The sequence below is a fragment of the Cherax quadricarinatus genome, chromosome 100 (genome assembly GCF_038502225.1).
Source record: "Cherax quadricarinatus isolate ZL_2023a chromosome 100, ASM3850222v1, whole genome shotgun sequence".
NCBI lineage: Eukaryota > Metazoa > Arthropoda > Malacostraca > Decapoda > Parastacidae > Cherax > Cherax quadricarinatus.
This window is the reverse complement of record NC_091391.1, coordinates 4,065,294-4,079,402: the sequence shown is the minus strand read 5'-3', so window position 1 is coordinate 4,079,402 and position 14,109 is coordinate 4,065,294. Positions and strand designations below refer to the sequence as shown.

Genomic DNA, 14,109 nt, shown 5'->3' with positions numbered 1-14,109 from the left:
AACACCCAGGATGCGACCCACACCAGTCGACTAACACCCAGGATGCCACCCACACCAGTCGACTAACACCCAGGTACCTATTTGCTGCTAGGTGAACAGGACAACAGGTGTAAGGAAACGTGTCGAAATGTTTTCACCCGCCGGGAATCGAACCCGGGCCCTCCGTGTGTGAAGCGGGAGCTTTACCCACCCGGCCACCGGGGTGGTAGCTAGTGCTGAGGTGGAGTGTGGGAGGGGAAAAACCATTTGGTGCCATGGGGAAGTATATGTTGGGGAGAAGTTCATGAGGAAGGGGGGGGGGGTCCATGAGGAGGAGGGGCTGGGGGGGGGTTGAGCGGTCACGTGATGCCTCACAATAAAAGTGGCGGTTCAGTGAGGTCGGGTCTGAGTATTTTGCTTCAGCATCTGGGGTCTGGTTGATGCTACCGCCTCTCCCACTCCCTCACCACCACCACCACCACCCCCTCCTCTCCACCATCACCACCAATCACCACCACCATCGCCGCTGTCACCACCACCACCACCACCACTACTACTAATCCCTCCAACAAGTAAGTCCATCTGTACTTTATCTAACAAAGCCACAATCATAACAGCAACGTTCACAATCATCTACAACCACCACCTTCAACCATGCTAAAATACCACAATCTTCACCACATTAAACTACCACATCTTCAACCATGCTAAACTACCACAATCTTCAACCATGCTAAACTACCACAATCTTCAACCATGCTAAACTACCACAATCTTCACCACATTAAACTACCACATCTTCAACCATGCTAAACTACCACAATCTTCAACCATGCTAAACTACCACAATCTTCACCACATTAAACTACCACATCTTCAACCATGCTAAACTACCACAATCTTCAGTCATATTAAACTACCACAATCTCCAATCATATTAAACTACCACAATCTCCAATCACATTAAACTACCACAATCTTCAACCATGCTAAACTACCACAATCTCCAATCACAATAAACTACCACAATCTTCAACCATGCTAAACTACCACAATCTCCAATCATATTAAACTACCACAATCTTCAACCATACTAAACTACCACAATCTTCACCACATTAAACTACCACATCTTCAACCACACTAAACTACCACAATCTTCACCACACTAAACTACCACAATCTTCAACCATGCTAAACTACCACAATCTCCAATCATATTAAACTACCACAATCTTCAGTCATATTAAACTACCACAATCTTCAACCATACTAAACTACCACAATCTCCAATCATATTAAACTACCACAATCTTCAACCATACTAAACTACCACAATCTTCAACCATGCTAAACCACCACAATCTCCAATCATACTAAACTACCACAATCTTCACCACATTAAACTACCACATCTTCAACCACACTAAACTACCACAATCTTCACCACATTAAACTACCACATCTTCAACCACACTAAACTACCACAATCTTCACCACACTAAACTACCACAACTACAACATCCAACAATTAAACCACTACCACAATCACCACAGGAGAAGTGTTAATAACTCCAATAGAAATAAGTCTGACTTTGTTTTGGGTTATTCTAAGTAATTTACACTTAGAATGATAATTATACTCACGTCTACCTAAGACTGGAAATTACACAATCATTACAATAAATCAGGACATTTACAATCACAATTTCACAATGCTTATCGCAACTACCCTCCCAACAACCACAACCACCAATACAACCATTATTACAAACAAAATATCACAAAATTCTTATAACCTGACATTTACCATTTTCACAATCACAACTATCCAAACAACCACAATCGCTATTACCATCACATCTTCGAATAATCACAAGACAATAGCTACAACCACCAAAGCCAGTAGAAGTACAACCACTACACGAGCAACCACAATTACTACAACCACCCTAAATTCATAATAGCAGCAACAATCACCTCTGCAACAGAAACAACCAACAAGACAACCATGACAACCACAATTACCAAGCAAACTATTACGATGTGTACACCAAGGTGTGTACACCAAGGTGTGGACACCAAGGTGTGGACACCAAGGTGTGTACACCAAGGTGTGTACACCAAGGTGTGGACACCAAGGTGTGGACACCAAGGCGTGGACACCAAGGTGTGTACACCAAGGCGTGGACACCAAGGTGTGTACACCAAGGTGTGTACACCAAGGTGTGGACACCAAGGTGTGTACACCAAGGTGTGTACACCAAGGTGTGTACACCAAGGTGTGTACACCAAGGTGTGTACACCAAGGTGTGTACACCAAGGTGTGTACACCAAGGTGTGTACACCAAGGTGTGTACACCAAGGTGTGGACACCAAGGTGTGTACACCAAGGCGTGTACACCAAGGTGTGTACACCAAGGTGTGTACACCAAGGTGTGTACACCAAGGTGTGTACACCAAGGTGTGTACACCAAGGTGTGTACACCAAGGCGTGGACACCAAGGTGTGTACACCAAGGCGTGTACACCAAGGCGTGGATACCAAGGTGTGTACACCAAGGTGTGTACACCAAGGTGTGGACACCAAGGTGTGTACACCAAGGTGTGGACACCAAGGTGTGGACACCAAGGTGTGGACACCAAGGTGTGTACACCAAGGTGTGGACACCAAGGTGTGTACACCAAGGTGTGTACACCAAGGTGTGGACACCAAGGTGTGTACACCAAGGTGTGGACACCAAGGTGTGGACACCAAGGTGTGTACACCAAGGTGTGTACACCAAGGCGTGGACACCAAGGTGTGGACACCAAGGTGTGGACACCAAGGTGTGTACACCAAGGTGTGTACACCAAGGTGTGGACACCAAGGTGTGTACACCAAGGTGTGGACACCAAGGCGTGGACACCAAGGTGTGTACACCAAGGTGTGGACACCAAGGTGTGTACACCAAGGTGTGTACACCAAGGTGTGGACACCAAGGTGTGTACACCAAGGTGTGGACACCAAGGCGTGGACACCAAGGTGTGTACACCAAGGTGTGTACACCAAGGTGTGGACACCAAGGTGTGGACACCAAGGTGTGGACACCAAGGCGTGGACACCAAGGTGTGTACACCAAGGTGTGTACACCAAGGCGTGGACACCAAGGTGTGTACACCAAGGTGTGGACACCAAGGTGTGTACACCAAGGTGTGTACACCAAGGTGTGGACACCAAGGCGTGGACACCAAGGTGTGTACACCAAGGCGTGGACACCAAGGTGTGTACACCAAGGCGTGGACACCAAGGTGTGTACACCAAGGTGTGTACACCAAGGTGTGGACACCAAGGTGTGTACACCAAGGTGTGGACACCAAGGTGTGTACACCAAGGCGTGGACACCAAGGTGTGTACACCAAGGTGTGGACACCAAGGTGTGTACACCAAGGCGTGGACACCAAGGTGTGTACACCAAGGTGTGTACACCAAGTGTGTGTGTACACCCAGGTGTGTACACCACGGTGTGGACACCAAGGTGTGGACACCAAGGTGTGGACACCAAGGTGTGTACACCAAGGTGTGGACACCAAGGTGTGGACACCAAGGTGTGTACACCAAGGTGTGTACACCAAGGTGTGGACACCAAGGTGGACACCAAGGTGTGTACACCAAGGTGTGTGGACACCAAGGTGTGTACACCAAGGTGTGGACACCAAGGTGTGTGGACACCAAGGTGTGGACACCAAGGTGTGTACACCAAGGTGTGGACACCAAGGTGTGGACACCAAGGTGTGGACACCAAGGTGTGGACACCAAGGTGTGGACACCAAGGTGTGGACACCAAGGTGTGGACACCAAGGTGTGGACACCAAGGTGTGTACACCAAGGTGTGGACACCAAGGTGTGTACACCAAGGTGTGTACACCAAGGTGTGGACACCAAGGTGTGTACACCAAGGTGTGGACACCAAGGTGTGTACACCAAGGTGTGGACACCAAGGTGTGTACACCAAGGTGTGGACACCAAGGTGTGGACACCAAGGTGTGTACACCAAGGTGTGGACACCAAGGTGTGGACACCAAGGTGTGGACACCAAGGTGTGGACACCAAGGTGTGGACGCCAAGGTGTGGACGCCAAGGTGTGGACACCAAGGTGTGTACACCAAGGTGTGGACACCAAGGTGTGGACGCCAAGGTGTGGACGCCAAGGTGTGGACACCAAGGTGTGTACACCAAGGTGTGGACACCAAGGTGTGGACACCAAGGTGTGGACACCAAGGTGTGGACACCAAGGTGTGGACACCAAGGTGTGTACACCAAGGTGTGTACACCAAGGTGTGGACACCAAGGTGTGGACACCAAGGTGTGGACACCAAGGTGTGTACACCAAGGTGTGTATTCCAAGGTGTGGACACCAAGGTGTGGACACCAAGGTGTGGACACCAAGGTGTGGACACCAAGGTGTGGACACCAAGGTGTGGACACCAAGGTGTGTACACCAAGGTGTGGACACCAAGGTGTGGACACCAAGGTGTGGACACCAAGGTGTGTACACCAAGGTGTGGACACCAAGGTGTGGACACCAAGGTGTGGACACCAAGGTGTGGACACCAAGGTGTGTACACCAAGGTGTGGACACCAAGGTGTGGACACCAAGGTGTGGACACCAAGGTGTGGACACCAAGGTGTGGACACCAAGGTGTGGACACCAAGGTGTGGACACCAAGGTGTGTACACCAAGGTGTGGACACCAAGGTGTGGACACCAAGGTGTGTACACCAAGGTGTGGACACCAAGGTGTGTACACCAAGGTGTGGACACCAAGGTGTGGACACCAAGGTGTGTACACCAAGGTGTGGACACCAAGGTGTGGACACCAAGGTGTGGACACCAAGGTGTGGACACCAAGGTGTGGACACCAAGGTGTGTACACCAAGGTGTGGACACCAAGGTGTGGACACCAAGGTGTGGACACCAAGGTGTGGACACCAAGGTGTGGACACCAAGGTGTGGACACCAAGGTGTGGACACCAAGGTGTGGACACCAAGGTGTGGACACCAAGGTGTGGACACCAAGGTGTGTACACCAAGGTGTGGACACCAAGGTGTGGACACCAAGGTGTGGACACCAAGGTGTGGACACCAAGGTGTGGACACCAAGGTGTGGACACCAAGGTGTGGACACCAAGGTGTGGACACCAAGGTGTGGACACCAAGGTGTGGACACCAAGGTGTGTTTCAATAAACAGTTTAGAAAACCGAGAAGTTGATAAATGAGAAAATTGTGCAACATTCGGGAATCTTTATTGTGGAAACGTTTCGCCACACAGTGGCTTCATCAGTCTCTAGGCTGAGGGACTGATTACTTCAATCTTCTTCTGATTTTCACTATTCTTTTTTTTTGGACTGATGAAGCCACTGTGTGGCGAAATGTTCCCACAATAAAGATACCCAAGTGTCGCACATGTGTCTTATTTACCACCAAGGTCCGTGTACCTGTGGGGACTGAAGGCCAAAGGTCAGTTTGTGGACTTGGGTTAATGTTAGCAACGTCGCGTCACTTGAAGGTTGAGGACCTAAAGACCACGACACCAACACAATGCAGTCTTACACACGAACATCAAGGAAGAGCACTGAGGCAGGCCTACTGGCCCATGTTGTTAGGTAAGACACATATGCAACAGTTAGGTATCTTTATTACGAAACGTTTCGCCTACACAGTAGGTTTCTTCAGTCGAGTACAGAAAAGTTGATAGAAGCAGAAGATACTTGAAGACGATGTAATCAGTGGCAGGAGTCAGGTGAAGAGTCGCGTGGATAGAGGTGGTAGTGGTGGTAGTAGTAACTCACGAAATCGTAATGACACTATTGCAAACAAACCATAACACGGGTGGGGTTTGAACCCGCGGTCAGAATCTCAAAACTCCAGACCGTCGCGTTAGTAGTAGTAGTAGTAGCAGTAGTAGTGGAACTAAGGTGGTGAGACGGATGGTTACAGAGGGACCTGTTGACATCATGTAACAGCAGTTTCCAGAATGGGTAATATCTTGTTAATTAACAATTTTGAGATACTGTAACTACCAGACTTTTGCTTTGTAGTGTTACTGACAGTAATTAGTGCAGCTTCTATGCATTTTCTCCGTCTTAAATCGTCTTCTTTAATCACTAGTTTAGCCTCAATGAATTTCACGAGGTGTCCAACATCGTCCCTATGTTGAACACAAGCGTTTTTAGTCATCATTACTGCAAGCATTTTTGTGTTCTGTGATCCTTATGTCCAGAGATCTGACTGTTTCCCCCACATATACTTTGTCACATCCCCCACATGGGTGTGTGACAAAGTACCAGACTCATGTTTGGGTTTTTGTATCAGGTTCCTACAACAACATCTGGGTATCTTTACTGTATACGTTTCGCCATCCAGTGGCTTCATCAATACAAATTCCTGGACATAATTTGATGACAGTAAAACTATATACAGAAGATGAGGTAATCAGTCCCTCAGCCTTGTAGTTGGTGCGAAGAGCACCGTAGTCGTGGAGGCTCTGGAGCAGAGGAAAGGAGGCTGGAGCTTATATACTAATAGTAGTTAGTGAGCTGGTAGAAATTTTAGCTAGTTTTCTGTCGAACACTTTTGAAACGTTAGTAGCAACGTTGGTATAAACCTTGGTAATAAATACCGACAAGTTGGTTCAGAAAGACACGTAAGCAAACACTAGGAGACATATTAGGAAACGTTTCGGTCCTGGGACCTTGATCACTTCTAACATACAGAGGTAGAAAGACTCTCCGCCTATATATAATGTCTTTCTACCTCTATGTTAGAAGTGATCAAGGTCCCAGGACCGAAACGTTTCCTAATATGTCTCCTAGTGTTTGCTTATGTGTCTTTTTAAACCATACCACGGGCGGGATTTGAACCCGCGGTCAGAGTCTCAAAACTCCAGACCGTCGCGTTAGCCACTGGACCAGCTAGCCAAAGCTACAGTCTGGAGTTTTGAGACTCTGACCACGGGTTCAAATCCCACCCGTGGTATGGTTTGTTTACAATCGTGTCATTACGACTTCGTGTCTTTCTAAACCAATAGTAACGTTGCTACTGAGCTAAGTACAAGTCACCACTGGGGATCGCGGTATCACGTATGTTAGGGTTACGTTTCCCTAACACTCCTGACCCTAATAACCCCAGTATTTGTGAATCTGATAATGGTATACATGAACACAAGAGAAAGAGTACTTTTAGAAATGGTACGAAATACTGATAAGTTGAAGATTAAGACACATGTGCAACATTTGGGTAACTTTGTTGATGAAACGTTTCGCCTGCACAGTAGACTTCCTCAGTCAAATACAAAGTGATCAGCAGTGACGAAATAAAGATGCAATCAGTCCATCGACCTTGGAGAAAAACGTATTTGAGGTAGTCAGTCCCTCTGACTGGAGAAGAGTTCAGCTCCATGGCCTAGTATGGGCAGTCCTACTGGCCCATGCTAGGCAGGTCCCTCTCAAGCACAAACCCACTAAGTAGATTAAAAGGACACAAGTGCAACCAATGTGACATTTTATTGTGGCAACGTTTCGCTCTCCAGGAGCTTTATCAAGCCGATGACAAAGCTTGACAAAGGCTGACAAAGCTCCTGAAGAGCGAAACGTTGCCACAATAAAATGTCACATTAGTTGCACTTGTGTCCTTTTACTTTACATATTGTCGGTAATTCTACCAACTTTGTTACGAACCCACTAACAAACATATCTGCCCAACACGTTTTCTCTGCTACCCAAGGAATAAGGTCTGATAACTAACTCATGCGCTACTGAACCCTCAAATCCAACCCTTCTCATTTAAGTATTTTACCTATATTTAAAGTTACCGGCAAGTTGATAAGCAAGACATGTACAGTAAATCATGAACATCAAAATGGTATACAATACCGACAGGTTGTTAGGCAAGACACATATGCAACAGTTAGACAACTTTATTCCGAAACGTTTCGCCTACACAGTAGGCTTCTTCAGTCGAATACAGAAAGTAGGCAGGAACAGTAGAGATGTGAAGACGATGTAATCAGTCCATCACCCTTAAAGTCGTAGAATTTGAGGTTGTCAGTCCCTCGGCCTGGAGAAGTTCAGTTCCATAGTCAGGAACTATCTGAAGATCAAGCGACAGTGCGGAGACTTAAATACTGTCGGAAGGAGAGGTGAAGGGTAGTAGTAGTAGTAGTAGTAGTAGTAGTAGTAGTAGTGAGAGGCAATTGAGAGGTCATGTCCCTCTCAGATCCAACCCTTCTCACTTGAAAAGCTTGTCCAAGGTGTTTTCTGTACCAAGATGCCACGTGTTGCAGTGTCTGACAAGATGAACATCAAAATGGTATACAATACCGACAGGTTGTTAGGCAAGACACATATGCAACAGTTGTCTAACTGTTGCATATGTGTCTTGCCTAACAACCTGTCGGTATTGTATACCATTTTGATGTTCATCTTGTCAGACACTGCAACACGTGGCATCTTGGTACAGAAAACACCTTGGACAAGCTTTTCAAGTGAGAAGGGTTGGATCTGAGAGGGACATGACCTCTCAATTGCCTCTCACTACTACTACTACTACTACTACTACTACTACTACTACCCTTCACCTCTCCTTCCGACAGTATTTAAGTCTCCGCACTGTCGCTTGATCTTCAGATAGTTCCTGACTATGGAACTGAACTTCTCCAGGCCGAGGGACTGACAACCTCAAATTCTACGACTTTAAGGGTGATGGACTGATTACATCGTCTTCACATCTCTACTGTTCCTGCCTACTTTCTGTATTCGACTGAAGAAGCCTACTGTGTAGGCGAAACGTTTAAGAATAAAGTTGTCTAACTGTTGCATATGTGTCTTGCCTAACAGTAAATCATACCACGGGTGGGAGTAGAACTCGCGGTCAGAGAATCTCAAAACTCCAGACCGTCGCGTTAGCCACTGGACCAGCTAGCCACATGTACAGCAGTTAGAATACTATATTCTGACACCTGCTATCCCCGTTCACCTAGCAGTAAAACAGGTACCTGGGTGTTAGTGGACTGGTGTGGGTGGCATCCTGGGGACAAAATTAACCTAAGTTGCGGGAAATTCTCTGCATAACCAGGGACTTTATAGTATATCATACTGATAAATTAGGCAAATATGCAACTTTTAAGAACGTTTCGCCACACAGTGACTTCATCTGTCCTTCTGGTCCTCACCATTCAATATAGATACCCAGATGCTTCATATGTGTCTAATTTATCAAGCTGTCGGTAGAAACACAGATTATTATTATTATTATTATTATTATTATTATTATTATTATTATTATTATTATTATTACTACTACTACTACTACTACTACTACTACTACTACTACTACTACTACTACTACTACTACTACTACTACTACTACTACTACTACTACTACTACTACTACTACTACTTACACAACAGGTCACATAAGTTGCGTTTCAACACGGGGGATGTGCCTCACTTCTTCCTCGCTAAATGTCTCTGGAACTGACGCCAATTGATGATTAAGACACGTGTGGAACAGTTGGGTATGTTTATTGATGAAAGGTATCGCCTACACAGTAGGCTTCTTTAGTCAAATACATAGACAGCACTTGTTGCCTATGTATTTGTGTTGCACACTAGTGTTGCTGCGGTCATCACTGTTGCAAGTGTTTTCGTATTCCGTGATCCTAATATCCAGAGGTATGGCTGTTTCTCCTACATATACTGGATATTAGGATCAGGGAACACAGAAACGCTGGCCTATGTTCTGTGTACACCCATCAGCAATATAGGTACCAGGGTGTTAGTGAAATCATACGACGGACTCTTTGACCGCGGGTTCAAATCCCGCCCGTGGTATGGTTTGTTTGCAATCGTGTCATTACGATTTCGTGAGTGATGGTGTTAGTGGACTGGTGTGGGTCGCACCCTGGGTGTTAGTGGACTGGTGTGGGTCACATCCTGGGTGTTAGTGGACTGGTGTGGGTCACATCCTGGGTGTTAGTGGACTGGTGTGGGTCGCATCCTGGGACAAAACTGACCTAATTTGCGGGAAATGCTCAGCATAACAAGGGACTTTCTATATAGTAGTATGTCACTGATGTCAGCTATGGTCTGTATACCTTGTACATGTACTTGTATACCTTGTACATGTACTTGTATACCTTGTACATGTACTTATATACCTTGTACGTGTACTTGTATACCTTGTACATGTACTTGTATACCCTGTACATGTACTTGTATACCTTGTACATGTACTTGTATACCTTGTACATGTACTTGTATACCTTGTACATGTACTTGTATACCTTGTACATGTACTGGTAGAAATAAAGATATTATTATTATTATTATTATTATTATTATTATTATTATTATAACGTGACGAGGGTAGAAGCCAGTGTCCAAAATTCGGTGAGGCTAGATCAATCAATAAAGTATTTACAACAGCTGGAGAGAGTCACAGAGCTGGAGAGAGAGAGTCACAGAGCTGGAGAGAGAGAGTCACAGAGCTGGAGAGAGGGAGTCACAGAGCTGGAGAGAGAGAGTCACAGAGCTGGAGAGAGGGAGTCACAGAGCTGGAGAGAGGGAGTCACAGAGCTGGAGAGAGGGAGTCACAGAGCTGGAGAGAGAGAGTCACAGAGCTGGAGAGAGGGAGTCACAGAGCTGGAGAGAGAGAGTCACAGAGCTGAAGAGAGGGAGTCACAGAGCTGGAGAGAGGGAGTCACAGAGCTGGAGAGAGCGAGTCACAGAGCTGGAGAGAGGGAGTCACAGAGCTGGAGAGAGCGAGTCACAGAGCTGGAGAGAGGGAGTCACAGAGCTGGAGAGAGCGAGTCACAGAGCTGGAGAGAGGGAGTCACAGAGCTGGAGAGAGGGAGTCACAGAGCTGGAGAGAGGGAGTCACAGCTGGAGAGAGGGAGTCACAGAGCTGGAGAGAGGGAGTCACAGAGCTGGAGAGAGGGAGTCACAGAGCTGGAGAGAGCGAGTCACAGCTGGAGAGAGCGAGTCACAGAGCTGGAGAGAGGGAGTCACAGAGCTGGAGAGAGGGAGTCACAGAGCTGGAGAGAGGGAGTCACAGAGCTGGAGAGAGGGAGTCACAGAGCTGGAGAGAGGGAGTCACAGCTGGAGAGAGCGAGTCACAGAGCTGGAGAGAGGGAGTCACAGAGCTGGAGAGAGGGAGTCACAGAGCTGGAGAGAGGGAGTCACAGAGCTGGAGAGAGGGAGTCACAGCTGGAGAGAGGGAGTCACAGAGCTGGAGAGAGGGAGTCACAGAGCTGGAGAGAGGGAGTCACAGAGCTGGAGAGAGGGAGTCACAGAGCTGGAGAGAGCGAGTCACAGAGCTGGAGAGAGGGAGTCACAGAGCTGGAGAGAGCGAGTCACAGAGCTGGAGAGAGAGAGTCACAGAGCTGGAGAGAGCGAGTCACAGAGCTGGAGAGAGCGAGTCACAGAGCTGGAGAGAGGGAGTCACAGAGCTGGAGAGAGGGAGTCACAGCTGGAGAGAGGGAGTCACAGAGCTGGAGAGAGGGAGTCACAGAGCTGGAGAGAGGGAGTCACAGAGCTGGAGAGAGGGAGTCACAGAGCTGGAGAGAGCGAGTCACAGAGCTGGAGAGAGGGAGTCACAGAGCTGGAGAGAGGGAGTCACAGAGCTGGAGAGAGGGAGTCACAGAGCTGGAGAGAGGGAGTCACAGAGCTGGAGAGAGGGAGTCACAGAGCTGGAGAGAGCGAGTCACAGAGCTGGAGAGAGGGAGTCACAGAGCTGGAGAGAGGGAGTCACAAAGCTGGAGAGAGGGAGTCACAGAGCTGGAGAGAGGGAGTCACAGAGCTGGAGAGAGCGAGTCACAGAGCTGGAGAGAGGGAGTCACAGAGCTGGAGAGAGCGAGTCACAGAGCTGGAGAGAGGGAGTCACAGAGCTGGAGAGAGCGAGTCACAGAGCTGGAGAGAGGGAGTCACAGAGCTGGAGAGAGGGAGTCACAGAGCTGGAGAGAGGGAGTCACAGAGCTGGAGAGAGGGAGTCACAGAGCTGGAGAGAGGGAGTCACAGAGCTGGAGAGAGGGAGTCACAGCTGGAGAGAGGGAGTCACAGAGCTGGAGAGAGGGAGTCACAGAGCTGGAGAGAGGGAGTCACAGAGCTGGAGAGAGGGAGTCACAGAGCTGGAGAGAGCGAGTCACAGAGCTGGAGAGAGGGAGTCACAGAGCTGGAGAGAGGGAGTCACAGAGCTGGAGAGAGGGAGTCACAGAGCTGGAGAGAGGGAGTCACAGAGCTGGAGAGAGGGAGTCACAGAGCTGGAGAGAGCGAGTCACAGAGCTGGAGAGAGGGAGTCACAGAGCTGGAGAGAGGGAGTCACAGAGCTGGAGAGAGGGAGTCACAGAGCTGGAGAGAGGGAGTCACAGAGCTGGAGAGAGCGAGTCACAGAGCTGGAGAGAGGGAGTCACAGAGCTGGAGAGAGCGAGTCACAGAGCTGGAGAGAGGGAGTCACAGAGCTGGAGAGAGCGAGTCACAGAGCTGGAGAGAGGGAGTCACAGAGCTGGAGAGAGGGAGTCACAGAGCTGGAGAGAGGGAGTCACAGAGCTGGAGAGAGGGAGTCACAGAGCTGGAGAGAGGGAGTCACAGAGCTGGAGAGAGGGAGTCACAGCTGGAGAGAGGGAGTCACAGAGCTGGAGAGAGGGAGTCACAGCTGGAGAGAGGGAGTCACAGCTGGAGAGAGGGAGTCACAGAGCTGGAGAGAGGGAGTCACAGAGCTGGAGAGAGCGAGTCATAGAGCTGGAGAGAGGGAGTCACAGAGCTGGAGAGAGGGAGTCACAGAGCTGGAGAGAGGGAGTCACAGAGCTGGAGAGAGGGAGTCACAGCTGGAGAGAGGGAGTCACAGAGCTGGAGAGAGGGAGTCACAGAGCTGGAGAGAGGGAGTCACAGCTGGAGAGAGCGAGTCACAGAGCTGGAGAGAGGGAGTCACAGAGCTGGATAGAGGGAGTCACAGAGCTGGAGAGAGGGAGTCACAGAGCTGGAGAGAGGGAGTCACAGCTGGAGAGAGCGAGTCACAGAGCTGGAGAGAGGGAGTCACAGAGCTGGAGAGAGGGAGTCACAGAGCTGGAGAGAGGGAGTCACAGAGCTGGAGAGAGGGAGTCACAGAGCTGGAGAGAGGGAGTCACAGAGCTGGAGAGAGGGAGTCACAGCTGGAGAGAGGGAGTCACAGAGCTGGAGAGAGCGAGTCACAGAGCTGGAGAGAGGGAGTCACAGAGCTGGAGAGAGGGAGTCACAGAGCTGGAGAGAGGGAGTCACAGAGCTGGAGAGAGGGAGTCACAGAGCTGGAGAGAGGGAGTCACAGAGCTGGAGAGAGGGAGTCACAGCTGGAGAGAGGGAGTCACAGAGCTGGAGAGAGGGAGTCACAGCTGGAGAGAGGGAGTCACAGCTGGAGAGAGGGAGTCACAGAGCTGGAGAGAGGGAGTCACAGAGCTGGAGAGAGCGAGTCATAGAGCTGGAGAGAGGGAGTCACAGAGCTGGAGAGAGGGAGTCACAGAGCTGGAGAGAGGGAGTCACAGAGCTGGAGAGAGGGAGTCACAGCTGGAGAGAGGGAGTCACAGAGCTGGAGAGAGGGAGTCACAGAGCTGGAGAGAGGGAGTCACAGCTGGAGAGAGCGAGTCACAGAGCTGGAGAGAGGGAGTCACAGAGCTGGATAGAGGGAGTCACAGAGCTGGAGAGAGGGAGTCACAGAGCTGGAGAGAGGGAGTCACAGAGCTGGAGAGAGGGAGTCACAGAGCTGGAGAGAGGGAGTCACAGAGCTGGAGAGAGGGAGTCACAGAGCTGGAGAGAGGGAGTCACAGCTGGAGAGAGGGAGTCACAGAGCTGGAGAGAGGGAGTCACAGCTGGAGAGAGGGAGTCACAGCTGGAGAGAGGGAGTCACAGAGCTGGAGAGAGGGAGTCACAGAGCTGGAGAGAGCGAGTCATAGAGCTGGAGAGAGGGAGTCACAGAGCTGGAGAGAGGGAGTCACAGAGCTGGAGAGAGGGAGTCACAGAGCTGGAGAGAGGGAGTCACAGCTGGAGAGAGGGAGTCACAGAGCTGGAGAGAGGGAGTCACAGAGCTGGAGAGAGGGAGTCACAGCTGGAGAGAGCGAGTCA

At 49.3% G+C, this 14,109-nt stretch overlaps 1 protein-coding gene across 1 annotated transcript in view; it reads left to right on the top strand.

The window, feature by feature from the left end:
• The first annotated feature begins 390 nt into the window (after positions 1-390).
• Positions 391-14,109, top strand: part of LOC128704637 (neuroparsin-A) — a 64,200-nt gene continuing 50,481 nt past the window's right edge. Inside the window, exon 1 of the mRNA XM_053799736.2 lies at positions 391-551. The gene's annotated coding sequence lies outside the window, so the exon portion shown is untranslated. The remainder of the gene's footprint in view (positions 552-14,109) is intronic.